This window comes from Petaurus breviceps, unplaced genomic scaffold (genome assembly GCF_028583685.1).
Source record: "Petaurus breviceps papuanus isolate PSGF00001 unplaced genomic scaffold, PetGlider_PUasm1.0 156, whole genome shotgun sequence".
Classification (NCBI taxonomy): Eukaryota; Metazoa; Chordata; class Mammalia; order Diprotodontia; family Petauridae; genus Petaurus; species Petaurus breviceps.
In genome coordinates this window covers 1,112,987-1,137,751 of record NW_027185720.1, presented here as the reverse complement: position 1 = coordinate 1,137,751, position 24,765 = coordinate 1,112,987, and positions in this window count along the sequence as shown.

The window sequence follows — 24,765 nt, the reverse complement described above, 5'->3', positions numbered from 1 at the left end:
TCTCTCTCTCTCTCTCCCTGTCTCTCTGTCTCTCTCCTCTTTCTTTCTCCTCTGTCTCTCTCCTCTGTCTCTGTCTCTCTGTTTCCCTCTCTGTCTCTCTCTCTGTCTCTATCTCTCTCCTTCTCCTCCGCCCCTCTCTCCTTCTCTATTTGGTTTGGAGTTAGATGACTTCATAGCATCAGGAGAAGGTATACTTAATAAAACCTAACACAGGTGTTGATTTGTAACCTCATCCCATTCTATTAGGAGGCATAAGTTTGTGCCTGTGACTTTAGTTATTAAAAAACAATAATCTTGTTTTATAGGCATCATTTTTGATGTGCGTACTTTAATTGAAATTTTCCCTAAATTCTATGCACTTGCAAATTTTTATTAGATACTTCACGCCACTCTCTGAAGCAAAATTGTTTACTTCTTGAGTGGAGTTTAGCCAGCCCAGGAAGCAATTAGCTACTTTGCTAAAAGACCCTCAGAATTCTTGGCTGTGGAAGGGCATTCATTGTGCCCCCAAGTTCCTTCTCAGAGCGATATTCATAACATGTCAGTGGAGAATGTGGTTGTAGAACTTCAAAAAGATAATAGTATTTCCAAGACCATGCTGGCTTCTGGTACTAACCTCTTCTCTTTATAAGTGCACGCAAATCATCTCTCTAATAATTGTTATAGAATTTTTACCAAGAATTGAATTCCAACTCATTGGTCTTTAATTTGAAGAATATACCTTCTTCCCCCACTTTTTTGGAGACATTCACCCATCTACAATCCCAGGCACCCATCCCATTTTCCACATTTCCTCAAAGGTCACTGACAGTAGTCTCACAATTATTTCCAGAAGATTTTTTAAAAAGTACAACAGGAAATAGTTGAAGGGGGCCTGTTGACTTGAATTCATTGAGAAAAGAAAACCAAACTGGTCTCCTCATTGTTCTTTATGTACAACATCTTATTGTTTGTCTTGGTGTCTTTGTATAGGTTAAGTCACATTCCTGGGATGCCCTCCTTCCTTATCTCTGCCTAATAGAGAGCCTCCAAAGGCCACCATGAGAAATGTCTGGTCTTTTCCTGCCCCACACTCATAGTACCTGGTATATATTTTCTACATCATGTATATATTTTGTATTTATGCTCTCTGGACATTGCTGCCATACCTCAGCTGCCTTCTCACACCAGAAATTTCAGTAGTGACTGTGTCTCCTTCTCATCCTGGAACATTCATCTGGTCCACAGCTCCCTTCTCCTTTTATTGTTGATTTCTCCATCAGTGTTTCTTCCAGAAATTCCATTTTGAGTAATGACTCAAACCAATCATCCTTCATTCCTTTTTTGACTCTGCTTCTGACTCTCCAGACTTTGCCAACATCCCTTCATATGAATACCTTCACTCTTCCTCTCCCATCCCAGCACTTCAGTTCCCTTTGATATGTTGTCTTCCCTCTTGAGAATATAAGCTCCTTGAGGGCAGAGACTGCCTTACTTTTTTGTTGTATTTAGATCACCAGAACTTTGTATGATGCCTGACACACAGTAAGTACTTAATAAATCCTGGTTGACTTGATTTTTGCATATACAAGCTCACTGACCTTGGGTTTCACTTCTCTGTTAGCTATTTTTGTCTGAGTATTCCTAATCTGAAGATTATGGTGTTTTTTTTTTTTTGTGGTGGGGGAAAGAGAAAGAGACAGAGAGGGAAGCAGAAGAGAATATGGCTTGAGGATTTCTGCTGTCTTCACATCATCCATTATCACTATCTTATTCATTTTAGACAGATATCTTATATCTCCTTATCTACTTATTGCTTCTGACAGCTTTTAAAAGCCTCTTTTGGTCTTTTGTATAAGTTGTCATTGTCTGTCTGGACTTTATATCTTTTGAATCTATTTTTTTGGGCCTGTTTTGTATTCCTCTGTTTGTATTCCATCACTGTTTTGTATTCATCATAAATTACCTGACATTGCTTTTCTCTCTTGTATCTGCCTTTTGAAAATTTGAGTTGGGTGTGATAGATCTCTGTTTGGTGACTCGTATCATTAGTCTCTTTATATACCTTACTCTTGTCTTCTCTTCTGAATAAACTGTAACAGAATCACCAGAATTACATTTTTGAGTGTTTTCCATCTCTTTTGATTCAATTTCCATTTTAGAGTTTCAACCTATGGACTCCATGTTAGAATTCACATGGTAAGGGTCTGTCCTATGCTTGCTTGGATTAGTTTTTCTTTACGAGGTTTTGAAATAATCTTTGAGACTTAAATGGATCAAAGGACTTGCTCAGGCTATTGATATAACTTTGTTGGTGGCCTAAGAGTAAAAATGCCAGAGCATGAGAAGTTACTTCAGTTTCCTCAGGCTTCTGTCTACCAAATCAGTATAACCAACACAGAGGCAGGGAAGTGACAGCCGAGTGAATAAGTGCTGTATCCTTACTGAATCTCCTTCCTCTATGATGGCTAAGTAGACCTCTTTGTGTTAACTATTGAATGATATACACATTACTCATTTTGTGCCAGTCTTGGAGCTGAGATATAAACTTGCTTTGAATTAGATCGGTGTTATCTTCTTCTTCTTTTCTTTCTTTTTTTTTTGAGAGGCAATTGGGGTTAAGTGACTTGCCCAAGGTCCCATGGCTAGTAAGTGTTAAGTGTCTGAGGCTGAATTTGAACTCAGGTCCTCCTGACTCTAGGGTCAGTGCTCTATTCAATGCACCACCTAGCCTCCCCTTGTCTATCTTCAAACTTTATGAACTCTGCTATGCAAAAGTTAGTGGGCATCAGACTAAGTCTGGCATTCTGTTCTTTACTTGTCACCAATTCTGGGCCATTTATTTCCAAAGTCCCCATAAGTCCTACTTTGTCAACTAATAAGGATTTTGAGATGAGAATACAAATATGAAGGAAAGTAATTTTCTGGAGATTTATAGGGATGATTGGTGGTTTATTGGGCAAGAATGCACTTGATTTCTATGTGATTCTACATGTTTTTTTAAATTAAAATTTATGTTTATTTTTAGTTTACATCATTCATTTCCACAAGATTTTGACTTAAAAAAATTTCTCCCTGTCTTTCCCTGACCCAGCACCCCAAAACAACAATCCCACTGAATACTCCCTCCCCCAATCCACTCTCTTCTATATCTTCTCCTATCCCCCCTCTGACTTTCCAGTAGGGAAAGATGGATCTCTATACCCCAGTGCCTGTATATCTTATTTCCCAGTTGCATGTAAAAAGAAATAATAATAATATATTTTTTAAAAGTTCGATTTTAAAATTTTGAAATCCAGCTTCTTTCCCTTCCTACCTCATCACCCACCCTTACTGGGAAGATAGACAATTCAGTATAGGTTCTACATGTGCAAAAACATTTACATAGTAGATATATTGTGAAAGACTGGCTTTATTTCCCTCCAACCTATCTTCCCCCGCCCCCCCTGGGGCATAGACAAAATTCTATTCTCTACTTTGACCCTGTCGCTTTTCAAAAGTGTGTGCCTCTAACTTTCCTCCCCCCCCCAACTTGCCCTTCCCTCCATTATCCCCCGTCTCATCCCCTTTCCCCCTTCTCTCCTGTAGGGTGAAATACCCGATTTAGTGTGTATAGCATTCCCTCCCTAAGCCAAATTCAATGAGAGTAAGGTTGACCCATTCCCTCTTGTCTTCCCGTTCTTCCCCTCCATTGTAACAGTTTTCCCTTGCTTCTCCTATATGAGATAATTTGCCTCATTCTGTCTTTTCCCCATCTCCTCTCATTATATTCCTCTCTCACCTCTCAATTTCACCTTTTACGTATCATTCCTTCCTATTCAATTGGTCCTGTGCCCTCTGTCTATGAAATGTATCCGTACACACATATACCCTCTTATATAGACATAAATATGTATGTATATATATATATATATATATATATTCCCTTCAACTTTTCTCATACTGAGAAAAGTTTCACAAGTTACAATGATCATTTTTCCTTTAGACATGTAAATAGTTCAACTTTGATAAGTTCCTTATGATTTCTTTTCCCTGTTTACCTTCTCATACTTCTGTTGCTTCTTGTATCTGAATGTCAAATTTTCTATTCAACTCTGGTTTTTTCAGCAAGAATGCTTGAAAGTCCTCTATTCCACTGAATTACCATATTTTCCCTTGAAATATGATACTCAGTTTTTCTGGGTAGGTGATCCTTGGTTTTAATCCCAGCTCCTTTGACCTCCGGAATATCATATTCCAAGCCCTTCGATCCCTCAGTGTAGAAGCTGACAGATCCTGTGTTATCCTGATTGTGTTTCCACAATATTAAAATTGTTTCTTCTTGGCTGCTTGTAATATTTTCTCTTTGATTTGAGAACTCCAGACCTAGCTAACCTGACTATAATATTCCTGTGAGTTTTCTTTTAGGGATCTTTTTCAAGATTGGTGGATTATTTCAACCTCTATTTTGCTTTCTGGTTCTAAAACATCAGGGCAATTTTCCTTGAGAATTTCTTGGAGGATGATTTCTAGGTTCTTTTTTTGATCATGGATTTCAGGTAGTCCAATAATTTTAAAATGATCTCTCCTGGATCTATTTTCCAGGTCAGTGGTTTTTCCAATGAGATATTTCACATTACCTTCTATTTTTTCATTTGTTTGGATGTGTTTAATAGTATCTTGATTTCTCATAAAGTCACTAGCTTCCATTTGCTCCAATGTAATTCTGAAGGAATTATTCTCTTCAGTGAGCTTTTGAGATTCCTTTTCCATCTGGCAAATTCAGCTTTTCAAGGCATTCTTCTCCTCATTGCCTTTTTGAGCCTCTTTTGCCATTTGAGTTAGTCTATTTTTTAAGGTATTATTTCCTTCAGTAGGTTGTTGACTCTCTTTTCATGATTTTCTTTCATCATTCTCATTTCTTTTCCCAATTTTTCCTCCACTTTTCTTATTTGGTTTTCAAAATCCTTCTTAAGCTCTTCTATGGCCTGTAATCAGTTCATATTTTTCTTGGAAGCTTTTGGTGCAGGAGTTCTGACTTTGTTGTCTTCCTCCTGTTCCATGCTTTGATCCTTCTTCTCCCCAAAAAATGGAATCTAAGATTTGACTACTGTGCTTGCTTTGCTTGCTCATGTTGCCAATTGACTTGAGCTTTTTGCCAAAGTAGAACTCTGTCTCCAGAGAGAATCGCTTTGTCCCAAATTGCTGAGGTTTTCTCAGCTGTTGGAGCTATTAGTTGGGTGCCCTCTCAGAAGCCTCTACTGGCTCTGGCACACTGGTCACACACCCCAGGACCTCCACCCTAGACAGCAATCCAGGTCCAAGCAGGTTAAAGCAAGATTGATTATCTCTCAGACTGGTTGGTTGGTCCCCTTATGATCTGCAGTCCAGGAGCTTTGAAGCAGCCATGCAGCCTGCACCTCAGCTGCTTCTCACTCTGGAGGCAGAGGCTGGACCACACTCCTGAAAACCCTGTTCCCAAAGTCCACTGACCTCTCACTTTGTCTTTGGAATTTATGGGTTGATAAATCTGGAAACCTCCACAGCTGCTGTTGGTCCACTTTCCCTAAGTCTGCTGCAGGGTAGGGGCTGCCCTAAGGCTAAAACTGCAGGCTCATACAGGGCTGGGTTCTGCTCCGACAGCACTGTGATTGATCCTTCCTGCCAGGCTGCCTTCAGTGGGAAGTTTGTTTCTCTCTGTTACTTTGTAGGTTCTGTAGCTCTAAAGTTTGTTCAGAGTCATTTTTATAGGTATTTGAGGTGTTTATGGGGGGATCCCATGGAGTTTTCCTGCTTCTATACCTCCATTTGGTTCCAGTCTAGATGAGGTTTTAGAATATGTTGTTTTATGCTCAAATATTTCATTGAGTGGAGAATAAGAACAAAGTAATTTGTGGCACAGAAACAGTCTCAATGTTGAGAAAAACCATGTTTGCTTTAAAATCTGAGTAGAGTAGAATAGTAGTGGCAAATAGGATAGTGTAGTAGATAAGAGTATTGAAATTAGATTTTGGATGATTTGAGTTCAAATCCTGTCTCTGACATTTATTACCTGTATGACTGGGAAAATCATTGAACCTCTCTGGTCCTCTGTTTTCTCATGTGAAAATAAGGAAATCTAAGGTATCTTGCAACTCTGGATCTATAATGTTATGATCCTAAGAAGTATCATAAAGAACATGAGTAAATATGTGAGAAGAGATCATCAAATGTAACAAAAAATGGACTCTGCCTTGAACTTTGAAGAAGCAGAGAAGGGGAGCAGTCTTCATAAGTAAGAGAAAAGGTGTATTTATTAATTAAAGGTGATGATGCTACAATGGGGCACCAAAGAAAATAGAAGAGACACAGAATGTTTCCAGTTGCATATGCTAGAATCTTTTTTTTTTCTTTTTCTGTAGAATCTTACTATATTGTTCTCACTGCTAGGATGGGGAATGTAGAATCCATTACCTCCTTTTGAAAACCTCCCTTTCTTTCAAGGTCTAACTCGGGTACAATCTTCTCTGTGATAAGACACTCAATTCAATTCAATAAATATTTATTAAGTGCCTACTATGTGCCAAGCACTGTACTTGGTGATACAAAAAAATAGGCAAAATTCAATCCTTGCCCTCAAGGAGCTTACAGTCCTTACAGTCTAATGGAGGAAGGAACAATATACAAATAAATACACACAAAACAAATTATATATAGGATAAATATAAATAATTGAGAGAGAAGGCACTGGAATTAAGAGAAGTTGAGAAAGTTTCCTATAGAAGGTGAGATTTTAACTGAGACTTAAAGGAAACCAGTAAGGTCAACAGTGGAGGAGGGAGAGCATTCCAGGGTTAGAGGATAGCCAGAGAAAATTCTTGGCCCCTAGAGATAGAATGACTTGTTCAATGAACAGCCAGGAGGCCAGTGTCATTGAACTGAAGGGATACTCAGATCTCTATGACTTATCTCTCTCCCATGTCATAACTGTCATCTTAAATGATATTGTACTTTATGGTAGATGGGAACAATTGTATCATGGAAGCAGGGTATAGTGTATAAAAAACTGTCTTTTGAGTGAGGAAGAGGAGGTCGAACTGTGTTTCTGACAAATATTGGCTCTGTGACTCTGGGCAAGTCAACTAATGTCTCAGTGCCTCAGGCAACTCGCTAAGACTATAAGTTATAGAGAAGGGTCTAGGAATCATTTCAAAATTTATTTATGCATGTGTCCCATCCTACAAAATCACACATTCATTGAAGGCTGAGAATGTGCTTTTGTTGTGGTTATTTTTAATTCTTTATATTCTCTATAGTTCAGCAAATAATTGTGCACATGTTAAATGACAAATAAACATTTGCTGAAAATGTGACTTAATCTTGGGTCCTATTCAAAGGGATTTTATTGATATAGATATACCTAAAAAGTGTAGCATAGTTTCACCTATAATACCATACTGCAGCAAGGACCCCAAGATTATTGCTATGACAACAGAGATCCCATTGTAGTAAGACAAACACATTAGGATGAAGATAGAGATAAATTGTGAAAGATGGACAAGTGAAAGAGTTAAATGAATATCTGAAATTTGGGGGCTCCAGTTTTTTATGATCTAATGGACTATTTTTTTTCTGGCCAGAAGCACTACAAACATAATTAACACTCAAACACAACATCAATAATCTTTTCTCTTTTACTTTCTGCTGCAGATAGTTTAAATCCCCCAGTAAAGCTCGAAATGTATGCTTCAGAGAAAACAACTCAGTACAGTACATTGAAATCTTTAGAACTCTTTCTTTTTGAAAGATTAGTTTTTGATATATTGAGTGAACTTGGAATAGATATTTTAAACTAGGGTTTACTTTTTGTTATGCTTTTTCAGTTTCCTAATGGAAAAAATAAACCCAAATCTTGGATCAAAGGTAGATATTCTTGCCCAAGATCACGTTACTCTTGAGAACCACTTTAACCCAAGATATATGCACAATTTCCTTCAAACATGTGTATTTAATTGGGTGTTGGTGCCAGTATTAATTTTGTTGTGGAAACTCTTTTCTCATCCTTCTTCACCCTTCTCCCCTGACCCAATGATTTTTATATATTTCTTTGTCAATAGAGTACAACCCTGTCTATGTGGGCAGGTATGTTGCTTTTCTTAAAATCATAACAGGACTCCTGGAACTCCTTCAAGGCGGTGTCCTGTTTGATTTTTATCCTATTCTGGATGGAGAGATTTCTTGCTGATCAGGCCATAGGTTCTTTAAAACTATCTCATGTAGACCATGTGAATAGGACATTGGATATGGAGTCAGGAAAACTTGGGTTCAAATCCTGACTTGGATACTTAGTAGCTGTGTGACCCTGGGCAATTCACTTAACTTTTACAGGCTTAAGTTTCTTCATAAGTAAAATGTAGGGTTGGACTCAATTGCCTATGAAATTCCTATAAGCTCAGTATCTATGATTTTATAATCCTATGTTGGGAGCAAGTCTAGAGTTTTCAACTTTTGGGCAAATGGTGCCTATAGATTATTGGGATCACAAGATTTAGAGCTGGATAAGTTATTAAAATCTACTTCACCCCCCTCCCATTTTATGGCTGAGGAAACTGAGACCTACAGAACTGAAATGACTTGTCTGGCATAGTACATACAGTAGAGTTTTAACTAGTAATTCTAGCCCTTAAGAAAAAATGAATTCGAAGGTATTGTTAAAGTCAATATCATCACTCTTGGGTGTGTTTGAGGTATTACAAGACTTGAGGAAGCTGAAGAATTTGGAGGCTAGTGGGCTAGAGCATAGTAAAGAGAAAATTTTGAAACAGGTAATGAAATTACTCAGAAAGAGGGGAAAGTGCCCTGGAGGTCCATAGATTATGGCAACTAAGATCTGAACAGATTGGAGTGATCTTTAAGGGTGGAGAGCTGATTACTGAATGATGATGGTAGAGGCAGTAGGGAACATGAGGCATCCTGTCTGTTAGTAAAATGTATGAGAAAATGAGCAACCAGATTTGGAGAAGATGCCAAGAGGTACAATGGCTTCAGGAGATAGCTAGGGTTCATGACCATCAGAAGATCAAAGGAATGTGAGAGGAAGGGAAGGAGGATATTGTTTCTTAACAACAGAAGAGGGTTCTTGAAAGGACAATGGAAAGGGAAGGCTGAGAAGAATAGAAACTGGGTAGGGAGTATATTAAAGCTTTGCTACTGATCCCCAGAATCTCTTGTGACTGGAGTTTTCTGGTAGCATACCTCTAAGCCAGTTGGCATAATGGCTGTATAGTGGTAGGAAAGTAGACCCTGGGACTAGGTCATTTGGGCTATGGGATCCTGAGAGGGAAGTGGCAGAATGAAGACTGAGTGGAAAAAAAGGTCTAATGGGGAGTTAACGTACACCCTCCCCCCATGTCAGTGTCTGGCACACAGCTCTGGCCACCTCATGCTAGTTCTGGCTCTGATATTCAGTAAGTAGCAAAGCAGAGGTTTGAATCCAAATCCTCTGATGACAGATGTAGAATGCTTACAACTATGCCCCACATGCCTAGCTCTGACGTATTCAATTTTCTATGGCATTATGAGAGAATTTTGGAGACAGAAGACAGAAGAGAGAATATTGAGAGTCACAAAAATCACAACCAGAGCTAGAAAAAAATCAAAGAAAGCGCAAAGGAGAAAATGACAGATGGACCTGGGAGCAACAAAGAAGAGGAAGAGCAGAGGAGAGAGTAGTCCTTCAAAAGCATTGTGGAAAGTATAGACTAACTGCATGAATCAGAATTGTTTGGGGTCTTGCTCTGCTTTCTTTCTTGTAAGTTACTGACAATATATTTTTCTGCCAACTTTAATGTTCTCTGGTTTTTCCTGTTTTCCTCCTTTAATCAAGATTTCTGCTCTATTCCGCAAAATCATAGGCTTGACTTTAGAGTGATTTATCTATTTAATGGATTAGGTTTTAGAGCTAAAGAGTATAATACTAATTGGTGGGATTATACTACAAACTTCATGGGCCCTGGGGCCTCAATACAATATACTGTGATATCTCAACCATCTCTAATATTGTGGAACCTGGATTTGCCCTACCCACAGAGCCATTTTTATGGAGATGATGAGGTTCAGGGGCACCTCAAAATGTCAAACTGCAAGTCCATCTTGAAAAAATTCACTCCGGCTATCTCCAAATCAAATAAAGGCATTTATTGGGGGGTAACACACATACCAAGCAGTCTCCTTTGTCCCTGAAGGAAGACACAACTAAAGTGAGACTACAGTTTAAGGGAAGGTGGTGGCAGGCAGAAGAGAGTACACCTCCCAAGGGATAGGGTCCCCCCACCCCAAGAGGGATGGCAGATTTCAGTGGATGCCTCCTGCTATCCCAGCTCAAGGGAGATGGGTCCTTAAGGGAGACATACCTTAAAGGGAGATGCCCATCACTTAAGGAAGATGCCCACTAGATAGGAAAGGCTAAGGATTCTTATAGAGCAGACCTGCATGACTTGGCAGTAGGTAGGGGTCAAAATTAAAATAGGTCAAACTTCTTTGGGTCAAAGATAGGTTAGACTCTAGAGAGACTGATGATGGTTGGTTGCAGAGGGTCACATGACAAACAGGAGAGTTTGAAGTGGCAACCTTATGTTTTTCACAGGCTGCCTGAAATCTTTTAGTGGGTGGCAAATGACCCTCAAGTCATATGATGTGCAGACCCATTATAGAGTAAAACGTGCCTAGAGTGGGGAGATGAGGTAACTTGTAGTAAGGGGATGGTGAGATGAGATAACCATCTCATCAAAGTAGTTCAGAGTTTCACAAATATCTAGGCACAAAATTATTCCATTGTTCAGCCCAGGGTTAAGGGGTAGAGGGGTTCCAGGTATTTTTGGTAATTAATTGACCAGCCTACTTGAATCTCATTATCTTCTAAACTGACTTTAAGTGGCACTTGAGATAATGGGCTTCTCATTTACCACTCTATTTGAATCTCCTCAGAAGCATGGTTAACAGGGTTATATGCCCATATAACAGGTTATATGCCAGAACAACTATCCATAATTCCAAGGTTTTGAGTAGATAATCTTTGACCTAGAAGAAATCCAGAGGGCAGCAACTACAGACATAAGGTAGAGTTGATGAAAGGTTATGAAGGAGTGCCCCCACTTGTTTTCCCCCTCCACTTCAGTGTAACCTAGATTTCCAGACAAGTTTTGAGTATTTTGCATGAGATTGGTGCAGAGAGTACTGATGCCACATTATGTACTTACATGAGGGATAGAGTTGGTACAAGAGCTTTGGAAAGGAGAGAGATTATTCATCATCATCATCTTCTTTTTCTTCTTTTCCTCCTCCACCTTCTCCCACACATTCAACATTTAAAGATCTCTTTAAGATTCACTTCTGGAAAGAGAAAGAGAAAGGCTCTCTTGTAGACATGCAGAGAGTTCCGGTTCCTCAACATATCCCTGATTTCTATTTGTTTGGGTGAAAATGACAATTATCTCTTGATTAAGTAAGATCTCATCTTGTGCCCATATAAAAAGTTCTTTTACTTTGTGTAATTTCCCATATATTCTAATCTATATAACTTCTATTTTTTTTTACTGTCTTCTTTAGAAAAAATAGATTTACTTGCAATTTGTTATTTATGGTATTCTTTTGTGTAGCCAGAATTTGGTGGGAAAAGACCAGCCAGTGAATAGAAACTTGAGGTACCTTCTCCCCTTAAGAGATAGAGGCCAGGAAAGTAGCTCTTTTTGTTTTAATTCAGACATGCCACAAACCAGCAACATTTAGGAGTTGGATAGATGTAATTCTAGTCAGGTACCTTTTTCTCTCAGAGGAGAGTAGAACTACCAGTCTTGCAGATCTTTCTTCTGAGTCCCTTAATGCAGGAATCTAAATCTTCCTAGGAGAGGGGTGGGCAAGATTACACAAATATCTATCAATGCTTCCTCTTGGACCACCTGTCTATAGGTTTAGAAATTCTCTAAGGATGTACCATAACCTGCATGGACAACACCCAGCTTATGTCAGATTGTTCTAGCCTACTGCAGAATAATTGGTAATGGTGGTGGGGGTACAGGGGCTATCCACTGGTCTTCCATTGTAGCCTACACCCCATCTCCTACCATTCTCGGTTACCTCTGGATCACCTCTGGCTATTTCCTACCTTTGATCCTCCTTAGACCTCTCTTCCAGTCATCCTGGACTACCTGGCCACTCCTAGATTCCTCCCACAGTTTTTCTATATATAAGATCCATCTTGTTTCCATAAAGGTGCTCAGATTCCTTAAGAGCCTGGCCAATGCTGAGATTCCTTAAGAGTCTGGCCAATATGGTGGATTTTTAAGAAAGCTTGTTTTACTTTGGCTGAAAGAAGGCTTGGGTTAAATTCATTCCCAGCACCCCTAAACCTTAACATAAGGACAGATAGGTCCTAGGTCAGGACTGATGATGTGGGGGCAATCTTCAGGCTTGGGGATAATGAAGAACCACAACCAGTGTTTTCCAGTTTATTAATCAATCCTTTCACTTCTAGACTTCCTCATCTTGCCCTTTTGGCTTCTGGGTAGGTAGTAGCTTTACTTACCTAAATATTTTTTTCAGTTCTCAACTATTAAATAGTTATAAAACTTGAAATGTCAATAGGATAGGGGCTAGATTTGTGATTTCACTGATGTAAAGAATTCCTTGATGAGTAAAACTCCCTTTACAAATTCAGGTCTGTATCTTCTTCACAACATTTAGTTTTAGATAATTATCTAGATCACTCAGATGTTAAGTGACTTTCCCAGGGTCTCACAACAAGACCTATTATGAAATCTGATGATCATCAAGTCTGACCTTTTTTCATTGGTGTAATGGAAATGCAAATTTGGAAGATCTTCCCTGCCCCTAGGCTAAAGTGCACCTGGAGCCTGGGGTGGGAGGCTTGTTTTTCAGTAGATACTTCTTGATTGCCCAGTGGGTCCAGAAGGTTGTTACATTCTCTGAGCCAGGAGAAGGCTATATAAGCCCTGATGTGTAGCTTTGTTTTGGGGGCTCACTTCGAGAAGTGTTCTGTGATTTGATCTGTATTCTGGGAAGCTGTTGTCCAGCCCCCCCCCCCCCCACCCCGGCTTTGAAAAATCCAGATGTGGAAACCCAGATGTTGACTGGGTATGGATGTAATGGTTGGACAGTTTGGAAATCTGTCTACTTGATCTGTTTCTGTCTTGATAATTCTGCCTGTATACTTTGAAGTTCGGGGTGCTGACCTTTTCCCCTGAACAAGGTAAATGATATATGTCTGACTGATTAAAGTAAGCTTGTTAACCCATTTTGAGTTGCTTTCCTTTAACAAAGCAGATCCAAGAACCTGTATGGGCAGCCACCCTGAGGACGCTTGGGGTGCTTGCTGCTACAATTGGTTATTAAATTGCAAGGGATCCTATTCCTTAAACTGTCTGGAAATGTCTTATTTTCAGAAAGCTAAGGTGGGGACAATCCAATTAGAGAGAATTATTTTCATGTCCTTATAGAGTACATTTCAGGATGATAATAAAATCTAGCATTTATGTAGTTCTTTGAGTTTTACAAAGTATTTTACCTCATTTTATGTGTCTCAGTTTAAACCCAAAATTTTATTCTCTTTAAAAACCTTTCCTTTTTAATGAAACAAGGATCCCTGAAATTTTTTCCAGTTACTTGGGAAGAATAACCTAGCCCATCAGGGGAAGGAGAGTTACAATTTTGTCACATCATTATTTGGAAAGTGAGATTTGGAGACTGTGGTTTGGAGCTAGAGGGCTTCAATAATGAAAGTGTCAGTTTAAGGAGGGAATTGTTGAGAAAACTATTGAGAGCTGGAGAGATCCTGCCCTTGCTCATGCACTACCCCTCATGGTTATATAAACATTTATTAAGTGGGTACTATTTGCAAGACTTTATGCTAAGCAGTGGGGATACAAATAAGAAAAAGCAAGACAGTTCCTGCTTTCAAGGCATTTTCATTCAAATGAAGGAAGACAATATCCAAAAGGAAACTGAAAAGGTATGGAGAACCATTGGCAGAGGGTAGCCAGTCCAGGGAGTATGATGCATGTAGAATTCAAAAAAGCAGAGCAGCTGATGGAGAATGAAAAGTTTAGCTGAAAATTCTGACTCCTCTCTAAAGGAAGGCTTTGGAAGGAGTTTGCTGCTCCACCCTCCAGCCTTCCAATCAGAGACGAGAGGCAGCTAAAGTACTGAAAAGGTACTGAGTATCAAAGCTGGATCAGTCTCCATGCTGATGATATTTCAGGTGGTGAGCTTATCATGGAAGAAGCATGATGTTCATGGGGTCAAAACCAAGCAGAATAACTGATGGACAACAATAATGAAGAACAACCCTATGATATATTAGTTCATGTTATTATTCCTACTTTATTCTGGAAATTGAGGTACAGAAAAGATGCATAGCTAAGAAGTTCCAAGGTCCATCAGATCATTGACCATAATTTTTCAGGTGGGTATTTTAGAGTTAAGATGTGGGGGTGGGAGTTGTGGTGAAGCCAAGATGGTGGAGTAAAAACAGAAACTCTGTGTAGTTCCTGCTCCAAATACCTCCAATACCTGTAAAATATGACTCTAAACAAATTTTAGAGCTACAGAACCCACAGTGACAGAGAGAAACAAATCTCCTGCTGAAAGTAGCCTGAAAGGCTGACAGGAAGGGTCTATAGCACAGAACTGGTAGCTGAGGGCAGTCCTGTGTGAGCTGCAGGGTTCCAGACCCAGGGTGGCCCTGACCAGTGGCCCAGATTGGCCAGAGCAGATTTCAGGAGAGTGAATCACTAGCAGCTGAGGCAGTTTCCAGACTTTTCAACCCATAAATGCCAAAGAGAAAGCAAAAGGTCAGTGGGGAAACTTTGTTGGAACCTGGTGACAGAAGAGCCCCTGCCCCTGGGGTGAGATGTGGCAGAGGTGTGGCAGCTTCAACTACTGCCACATGGTTGCCTCCAGAGCTCCTGGCCTGTAGATTTCAGGGACACCAAGAAATAATTCAGAGGGTAATCACTCTTGCTTTGACCTACTTGGACCTGGATTGCTGTCTTGGGTGGTAGTCCTGGGGTATGTGGCCAATGTGCCAGAACTTGGGGTGTCTGTAGAGAGGGTACCCTCCTCATAGCTCTGACAACATCTATGAAAACCACAGCGATTTGGGACATAGCTCTCTGCACTATGGAAGCAGAGTTCTACCATGGCAAAAAGCTCATAAGTCAAGTAATTGGCTGGCAAGATGAGCAATCAGAGGAAGCACAATCTGACCATAGAATCCTTTTTTGAGGGACAAAAAGGATCAAAACATGGAACCAAAAGAAGTCAATGGAGTAAAAACTTCTGCATCAAAAACTTCCAAGTAAAATATGAGTTTGTAACAGGCCATGGAGGGGCTCAAGAAGGATTTTTTAAAACCAAGTAAGAGAAGTGGAGGAAAAATTGGAAAAAGAAATAAGAATAATGCAAGAAAATCATGAAAATCAAGTCAACAGCCTGCTAAAGGAGACCCAAAAAATGCTAAAGAAAATAACACCTTAAAAAATGGAATAACCCAAATGGCAAAAGGGGCCCAAAAAGTCAATGAGGAGAAGAATGCCTCAAAAAGTCAAATTACCCAGATGGAAAAGGAATTTCAAAAACTCACTGAAGAGAATAATTCTTTCAAAATTAGATTAGAGCAAATGGAATCTAATAACTTTATGAAAAATCAAGATACTATAAAACAGATCCAAACAAATGAAAAAATAGAAGGCAATGTTACATATCTCACTGGAAAAACCAATGGGGGAGGAACCAAGATGGTGGCATAGAAGCAGGAAGACTCCCTGCACTCCCCCCATAGCCACCTCAAATACCTATAAAAATGATTCTAAACAAACTTTAGGGCTACAGAACCCACAAAGTGACAGAGAGAAACAAACCTCCTGCTGAAGATAGCCTGACAGACCAAGAGGAAGAGTCAATCACAAGGTGCAGGGAGCAGAGCCTAGCCCCATGTGGGTCTGTGGTTTTAGCCCCAGGGTGGCCCAACCAGCCATGGCTAGAGGGATGCCCAGAGAGTGGATCATCAGCAGCTGTGACAGTTTCCAGAAATATCAACCAATAATGCTAAAGACAAAGTGAGAGGTCAGTGGACTTTGGGAACAAGGAGTCCAGGAATGCAGACCAGCCTCTCCCCCTGGGGTGAGAAGTGGCTGAGGTGTAAGCTACATGGCTGCTTCAGAACTTCTGGCCTGCAGATCATAGAAGGACGAAGCAAACAGTCTTAGGGGTAATTGCTCTAGCATTAACTTGCTTTGACCTGGATTGCTATCTAGGGTGGACGTCCTGGGGTGTGTGACCAGTTTGCCAGAGCCAATGGAAGCTTCTGAGAGGGCACCCAACTAATAGCTCCAGCGGCTGAGAAAACCCCAATGATTTGGGACAAAGCTCTGCTCTCTGGAAGCAGAGTTCTACTGTGGCAAAAAGCTTAAAAGTTAAGTAATTGAGTGGCAACATGTAATGTAATACCAAGCAAAGGCAACTTCCCAGGTTCAAAATACCAGCATAGGTGCTCTCTATTTTATTCAGTAACAAACCCAGAACAGAGAAGATCAAAACATGACATCATTCAAAATACAGCATTTACTAAGTGTGATTAAATCATCTCCAAGGCCTACCCCACCCCAGGACTTTCCAATCATTCAATCAATTACAAAGTCTCTGTTCCAAATACTTCTCCACCCCTAGGCTATACCTTAATTAAGTCCACCACAAAGCCCCTCTTCTCAAATGGAGATTAGTTTCCAAACATAAGTAAAATACATTCATTTGCTCAACCATAGAACACAAAAAGGTCAAAAGTTCCCCACCCCTGGATCACAATTGAATCTACCCCAGAGTTACATCAAGTTTAAACACAGCACTTAATACCCAAATGGAGGTCTTTTCTTCATCTTGACACGAGGCAAGTTCTCAGCAATCTTAGTTCCTGGAGAGACAAGGCTTAGCAAGGCCATAAGATACATTGCCAGTCCCTTCATGAATTTATCCTCTGTCTGTAGAACAGTCCTAGAACCCCTGAACACATTAGCAAAGCCCTCTCCCAGGATTTCTGTAAACATACAACAAGAAAATCCTTCTTCAGGGCTTCTGAACCAACAGAAAGGCTCCCAGACCCCTGCAACAACAGCACTGTCCTTCACCAGTGGACAGTATTCATTCTGTCTGCCGGACAGTCTCCAGACCCCTGCAACAACAGTACTGTCCCTCACCAGTGGACAGTATTCACTCTCAGTACTGTCCCTCACCAGTGGACAGTATTCACTCTCTGTCTGCAGGACAGTCTCAGGCCTTCTTAACCAAATGCCAGGTTCCAGGACTTCTTCAACAGGACAGTCTTTCACCAGTGGACAAATCTGGCAAAATAACATCAAAACAGACAGACAAAGTACCAGCAAAACAGCCATGTCTCCTCAGTCCTTGGCAGCTCAGGGGGCAGGTCTCAAAAGTCCAGGGCAATTCAAAGCGGCCACCAGCAATCTCTTAGTCTCTCTCTCTCAACGAGGTGCTGCTTCCAAAAAGAACTTCCGCCTCTCTCTTATCTCTCCAAATCTACATCACCAGCTCCTCCCAGTCAGGACTTTCTTTTCACATCAAAAAGTCCATCCCACAGGTGGGATTAACAAGCTCTGGGTTTTAATACAATCAATTTGAAAACCAAGCCAATACAGGGGAATCTTTAATTGCCATTACTATCACACAACATGAGCAAGCAAAGGAAGCAAAGCAAGCACAGCAATCAAACCTTAGATTCTTTTTTGGAGGGACAAAAAGGATCAAAGTATGGAACAGGAGGAAGACAACAAAATCAGAACTCCTGTACCAAAAGCTTCCATGAAAAATATGAATTGGTTACAGGCCATAGAGTATATGTCAAGAAGATATTTGACAGATACAAGAAGCAAGAGAAGCATGAGAAGGTAAACAGGGAAAAGAAATCATAAAGAACTTATCAAAGTTGAACTATTTACATTCCTATGTGGAGAAATGATCATTGTAACTTATGAAACTTTTCTCAGTATGAGAATAGTTGAAGGGAACAGAAATATATATATATGTATATATACATACATACATACATACATACATGTCTATATAGGAGGGTATATGCACATATGAAAACATATGTGAGTATGTGTATATACATAGACAGAGGGCACAGGACCAATTGAATAGTAAGGGATGATATAACTTAATAGGTGAAATTGAGATGTGAGAGAGGAATATAATGAGAAGAGATGGGGAGAGACAGAATGGGGTAAATTATCTCATATAGAAGAGGCAAGGGAAAACTGTTACAATGGAGGGGAAGAAGAGGAAGGCGAAAGGGAATTAATTAACCTTCCTCTCATTGAATTTGGCTTAGGGAGGGAATGACATACACACTAAATAGTCTATCTCACCCTACAGGAGAGTAGGAGGAAAGGGGATCAGAGGGGGGATGATGGAGGGGAGAGCAGGTTGGGAAGTTGGAAGCACATACTTTTGAAGGAGGACAAGGTCAAAGTGGAGAATAGAACAAGTGGGGGGTGGGATAGGATGGAGGGTAATATAGTCAATCTTTTATAATATATCCACTATGGAAATGTTTTGCGTAGCTACATGTGTGCAACCTGTATTGATTTGCTTATCTTCCCAGTAAGGGTGTTTGATGAGGGAGGACAGGAAAGAATCTGGAACGCAAAGTTTTAAAATCAAATGTTTAAAAAACATATATTATTATTATTTTACATGCAACTGGGAAATAAGATATATAGGTACTGGGGTATAGAGATTCATCTTGCCCTACTGGAAAGTCAGAGGAGGGATGGGGAAGGATAGAGAAGAGAGCAGATTGGGGGAGGGGGTATACAGTGGGATCATTGTTTTGTGGTGGTGGGTAGGGGAATGATAGTGAGAGAATTTGTAACTCAAAATCTTGTGTAAATGAATGATGTAAATTAAAAATAAACATAAAATTTAATTTAAAAAAAGAAAAAATGATAGACATAAAAAAAGAAAAGAAAAAACCGTTGTCTTGCAAAATAGATCCAGGACAGATAATTTAAAAATTATTCGACTACCTGAAAACTATGATCAAAAAAAGAGCCCAGAAATCATCCTTCAAGAAATTCTCAAGGAAAATTGCCCTGGTATTCTAGAATCAGAGAGGAAATAGAAAGTGAAAGAATTTACTGATTGCCTCTTGAAAAAGATACCAAAAAGAAAACTCCTAGAAATATCATAGCCAAATTACAGAGTTCCCAGGTAAAGGTGAAAACATTACAAGCTGCCAGGAAGAAACAATTTGAGTATTGTGGAAACACAATCAGGATAACACAAGATCTAGCAGCTTCTATGCTAAGGGAGAGAAGGGCTTGGAATATGATATTCCGGAGGTCAAAGGATCTAGGATTAAAACCAAGAATCAACTAGCCAGCAAAATTGGGTATAATGCTACAGGAGAAAATATGGTCATTTAATGAAATAGAGGACTTTCAAGCATTCTTGATGAAAAAACCAGAGCTGAATAGAAAATTTGACTTTCAAATACAAGAAGCAAGAGAAGCATGAGAAGATAAACAGGAAAAAGAAATCATAAGGAACTTACTGAAGTTGAACTATTATATTCCTACATGAAAAAATTATTGTAACTTATGAGACTTTTCTCAGTATGAGGATAGTTGAAGGGAATATATATGTATTATGGGAGGGTGTATGTGTGTATAAATACATATGTGAGTGTATGTATATGTATGTATATGTATACACAGAGGGCACAGGATCATTTGAATAGGAAGGGGTGATATCGAAAAAATAAAATTAAGAGGTGAGAGAGGAATATAATGAGAGGAGAAAAGGAAAGATAGAATAGGACAAATTATCTCATATAAAAGAGGCAATAGAAAACTGTTACAGTGGAGGAGAAGAGCAGGAAGGTGAAAAGGAATGGGTCAACCACAATCTCATTGAATTTGGCTTAAGGAGGGAATAACATATGCACTAATTTGGGTATCTTACCCTACAGGAGAGTAGGGGGGAAGAGGATAAGAGCAGGGGATGAGAGAAGGGTGGACAGATTGGGGGAGAGGATAGTTAGAAGCATATATGTTTGAAAAGTGACAGGGTCAAAGTAGAAATTAGAACAAGTGGGGGTGGGATAGGACAGAGAGAAATATAGTTAATCTTTCATAATATAACTACTATGGAAACATTTTGTGTAACTACACATGTGCAACCTATATTGAATTGCTTGTCTTCCCAGTGGGGGTGGTTGAGGAGAGAAGAAGGGAAATAATCTGGACATCAAAATTTTCAAAACAAATGTTAAAAAAATATTTTTTACTTGCTACTGGGAAGTAAGATATACAGTCACTGGCGTACAGAAATCCATCTTGCCCTACTATAAAGTTAGAGGGAGTATGGGGGAAGATATAGGAGAGAACATATTGTGGGAAGGGGTATTCAGTACGCTTGTTATCTTGGGGTTAGGGTAGGGGAAAGGAGAAAATTTGTACCTTAATCTTGTGGAAATGAATGTTGAAAACTAAAAATAAATTTAAAAAAGAATATCAAGGTAGCACAGTGGATAGAGTGCTATACCTGCAGTCAGGAACACTCATCTTTGTGAGTTTAAATACAGTCTCAGATACTTACTTGCTGTGTGACCCTGGGCAAGTCACTTAAACCTTTTTGCCTCAGTTTCCTCATCTTTAAAATGAGCTGAAGAAGGAAATGGCAAACCACTACAGGATCTTTGCCAAGAAAACCCCAAATGTGGTCACAAAGAGCTGGACATGACTGTTATCAAGTACAAATTTTTCATTTTAAAGATGAGGAAACTGGAGTCCAGGGAAGTTGACTGACTTGTCAAATCAGAAAGGTAGTAGGTGGCAGAACCTGAATTTGAATCTATGTCCTCTGACTGCCAAACTGAAACTCTTTCTACTGTACCCTTCTGTCTTAGCCAGTGCCTTAATTATTTTAGATTTCAGCTGAAATGGGGAAATTTACTTGATATTTTTTTCCCAGAGAATTTTTGGGAGGAACCATAAGGGAGAAGGTATAATAGAGGTCCCTCTTGTTTCTGATAAATTAGTTTAAACTCATTGAACTGTCTCTGATTCTTAAGAATTCTGTTTATACTGAACTGTATTAAAAAATACCTACTCTTTACTATGCTATCTTAGTGGGACTGATTCCATTTGCCTTTTCACTAAATTTGGCTTTTCTAATATTATTTACTTTTAATATTCAATATTATTTATTTTTCAATGTTATTTCCTTGCTGTCATATTTTCTCCCCATCTTTCTGTCTGTCGAGAATCAGAAGATCTGAATTTTTCCAAGTTTGCTACTGATCACCTTTGTCAACATTGGCAAATCATTTTCAGTTTCTGAAATGAGGAGAGGAGCCATGCACTGTGGCTCAGTATAATGTTTCCCAATCTCAGTTAAGAAATTTCTTCATCTGGAAAATGTGTGCATTGGATTAGATGATGTCAAAGGTCCTTTAGAGCTACAAATCTTATAATCCCATGGAAATTGAGTAGGGAGGTTTTTAGTTTCTATTTTTGCAGGGTGAGGGGTGGGCAGGATTGAGTGTTGAGCATAGGATTAATGGGGAATACTTTGGAATGCTAATTCTAGTTCAGTTTTTAACTGTAAAGACAACTTCTGAATGGAGTAAAGGGTAGAGTATTTGGGAAGTGGCATGGTGCAGTAGAAAAAGGATTGGTTGTGAAGTCATAGGATCTGGGTTCCTATACTGCCCCTGATACCTCTATGACCATAGGCAAGTAGCTCAGCCTCTCCTGAGCCTCATTTTTCCTATGTGTAAAATGAGGGAGTTGGATTATGGTGGCCTCTGAGGTTCTTCCTAGGTTAGATCTATGATTCCAACAGGTCTGCACAGGTGTTCCAGTTCTAATGTTTTACATTAATTGACCAAATAATTTTCTGTAGAACAAATTGATGGTCAAGGGTCTGGACCAAAATCAAAATGGTACCAAGAATGTAGGGTAGCAAAATAGTATTCTATTTTGAGGGTTTCTCATCCCTAATTATGCTTCAAATCAGTAAAATATCTCAATTATCTACTGAAGATGAATGACATTGTGGTATTCAGCTCCCTTAGCTTTGGTGGTATTGCTTTATTTCCTCTCCTATATCTTTAGTTATTCCTTTTTAGTTTCTTTTGATGTTTCCTTTTCCTTTTCTTTCCTCTAAGCATAGGTGTCTGTAAAGCCACACATGAGCAGCTTTCCAGAGGACTGCTGCTGTGAAGAGCTTTCAAGGTTCTGAATACACAATATACTGAACTCTATTTATTCAATAACAAATCAGAGCAAAACATTCACAGAAAATCAAGGTACAGCATTCAGAATATTACAACTTATCACAGAAAAATCAAAATACAGCATTTACCATGTCACAACTCAACAACTTATCACTAAAATGGCCACATAGTTTTCATTAAGGTGGTCACATAGTTTTCAACAAAGTACATTTATTTAGTCAATCACAAAATCCTTAATTCAATCACAAAGTTCAAAAGTCAAAGTTCTCCACCCCTATGTCAAAGTAAATCATAATCTTCTCAGCCAGTACACAGTATCCAAGTAAAGTCTTCTTTCAGCTTGACTTGAGGCTGGCTCTCAGCTTCCATGGTTCCTCTTCCATGGTTCCAGCTCCAACTGTCACCTTGTCTGGCTTCTTGTCCAGTTCTTAGTCCAGTTCCTTGTCCAGTTCCCATTACATATCGAAGGTCACAATGTCCATTCCATCTCAAGTCCTTCACAGTTCCTGTTTCTGGGAAGACAAAACTTGACAGAGCCACAATAATATTCATACACATTCTCAGCACCATCATCAATTCACTATATGCCTGTGAAATCAACTCAGACCCACCAACAAGGTCTGAGAACTCAACAAAAATCATCAACAAAGAAATCAACACAGACGCACAAACAAAGTCCAAGAGGTCAATACAAATCATCAGTAAAGTCCCAGGACCTCCAAAACTCTCCTCCAGGACTTCTGTAAACAGAAAACCAGAAAATCCTCTTTCAGGGCTTTCCAGTAAGGTCCCAGGGCTTCTGTACAAAGTATTACAAACATCAGCATAGGCAGAGCAGACAGAGTGCCAGCATATGACAAGTTTTCTCCTTCTTGACTCTGCTACCACAAGAATCTTCTTTTCAGTTCTGCTTCTCTAGCCTGGAAATTCTCCTTATATATGGTCATTAGCTCCTCCTCTTCCTGTTGCAGGAATTCATGAGTTCTAGGGTTCACAAGTTGTGGGGTTCACATGTTCTGTTTCTTTATTTTTGCTTTTTGGAGGGGGAAAGGTATGACAATTGGGGTTAAGTGACTTGGCCAAGGTCACATGGCTAGTGTGTGTGTGTGTGTGTGTGTGTGTGTGTGTGTGTGTGTGTTAAGTGTCTGAGGTCAGATTTGAACCTCCTGACTGTGCCACCTAGCTGCCCCCATACATTCTGTTTCTTAACAGACTTGATACAAGGCTCAAAAGAAACTTGAACTGAAACAAGGTGTCAGCTATTGAATAATAGCTGAAACAAGGTGTGAACTATTTCTGTGCTTGACATTAGAAGTGTCTTTGAAAGACTATATGCACTTTTACTCCACATTGTCTTCCTTGTCATCTCTTCCACTTTTATGGCTTTAGTGATCACCCCATGCAAGTGGAAACCTCTGTACCCAGGCTTGCTATGATCTCCCATTTTGACGTGTCTGTTGTGTCTTTATGCCTGTATGCCAACAGCTGATGCTCAATATATCCCAAATTGAGCTCATCATTATCCTGATAAGCCTGTCCTCTCCCATTCTGTTGATGCTGTCCCTGTCCTTTCACTCACTTGGGCTTGAAAGCTCCTAGTTTAATTTTATTTTTCCTTCCCATTTAGTCCCTGCTCCTAATCAATTCTATTTTTGCAAGATATTTGGCATTTGGTTCCTCTTTTTGACCTACTCTGCCACTACCCTAATTTATTGATCTTTTTGGAAATACTTTTGGGAAAAAAATGAAAATCAGAGTCATTCAAAAATAGAATGGGACATCCCATGAAGTTAGAAGTTTTGATTCACAAGAGGCTTTCATACAGAGGACAGAAGATCACTCGTTAGGGATTTTGTATATGGGATTCATGATGTTGGCATATTTTGGCTGGATGGTCCCCTCCCAATTCTACAATTCTATGATTAAATATGTAACTTTGAAAAAGTTTGCTGCATTCTTATTATTTTTAGGGATATATTTTTTCTTATTTTGGAGGGGAAAGGAAGGGGCTATTGGGGTTACATGACTTGCCCAAGGTTACACATCTAGTAAGTGTAAAGTGTCTGAGGTTGGATTTGAACTCAGGCCTTCCTGACTACTAGTCTGGTGCTCTATTCACTGCACCACCTAGCTGCCCCTTTAGTGATATCTTAAGTCCATTTTAAAAGTTGGGGATATTTCTCATAAATTACAATTTAGATTTATGAAAGAAAAATGATTTGTTAAAAAAAGTATGCAGTCATCTTTTCAGGGATGCCCTTAGTGGTTAATGTAGATCTGTAAATCTAAAACTGTAGATCTACTGAAAAGGTATGAATGAAGCAAGGATGGAAGAAAATGATCAGATGAAGGACATGGGAGGAAGAAGCGGTAAAATATGGCCAGAGGCAGGAAGGAGGAAGATGGCAGAGGAAAAGGAAGAATTGTGGAAATGGGCAGAAAAGGGAATTGGAACAAAGATTCAGGAAAGGAAGAAGAATCAGACAATAATAAGC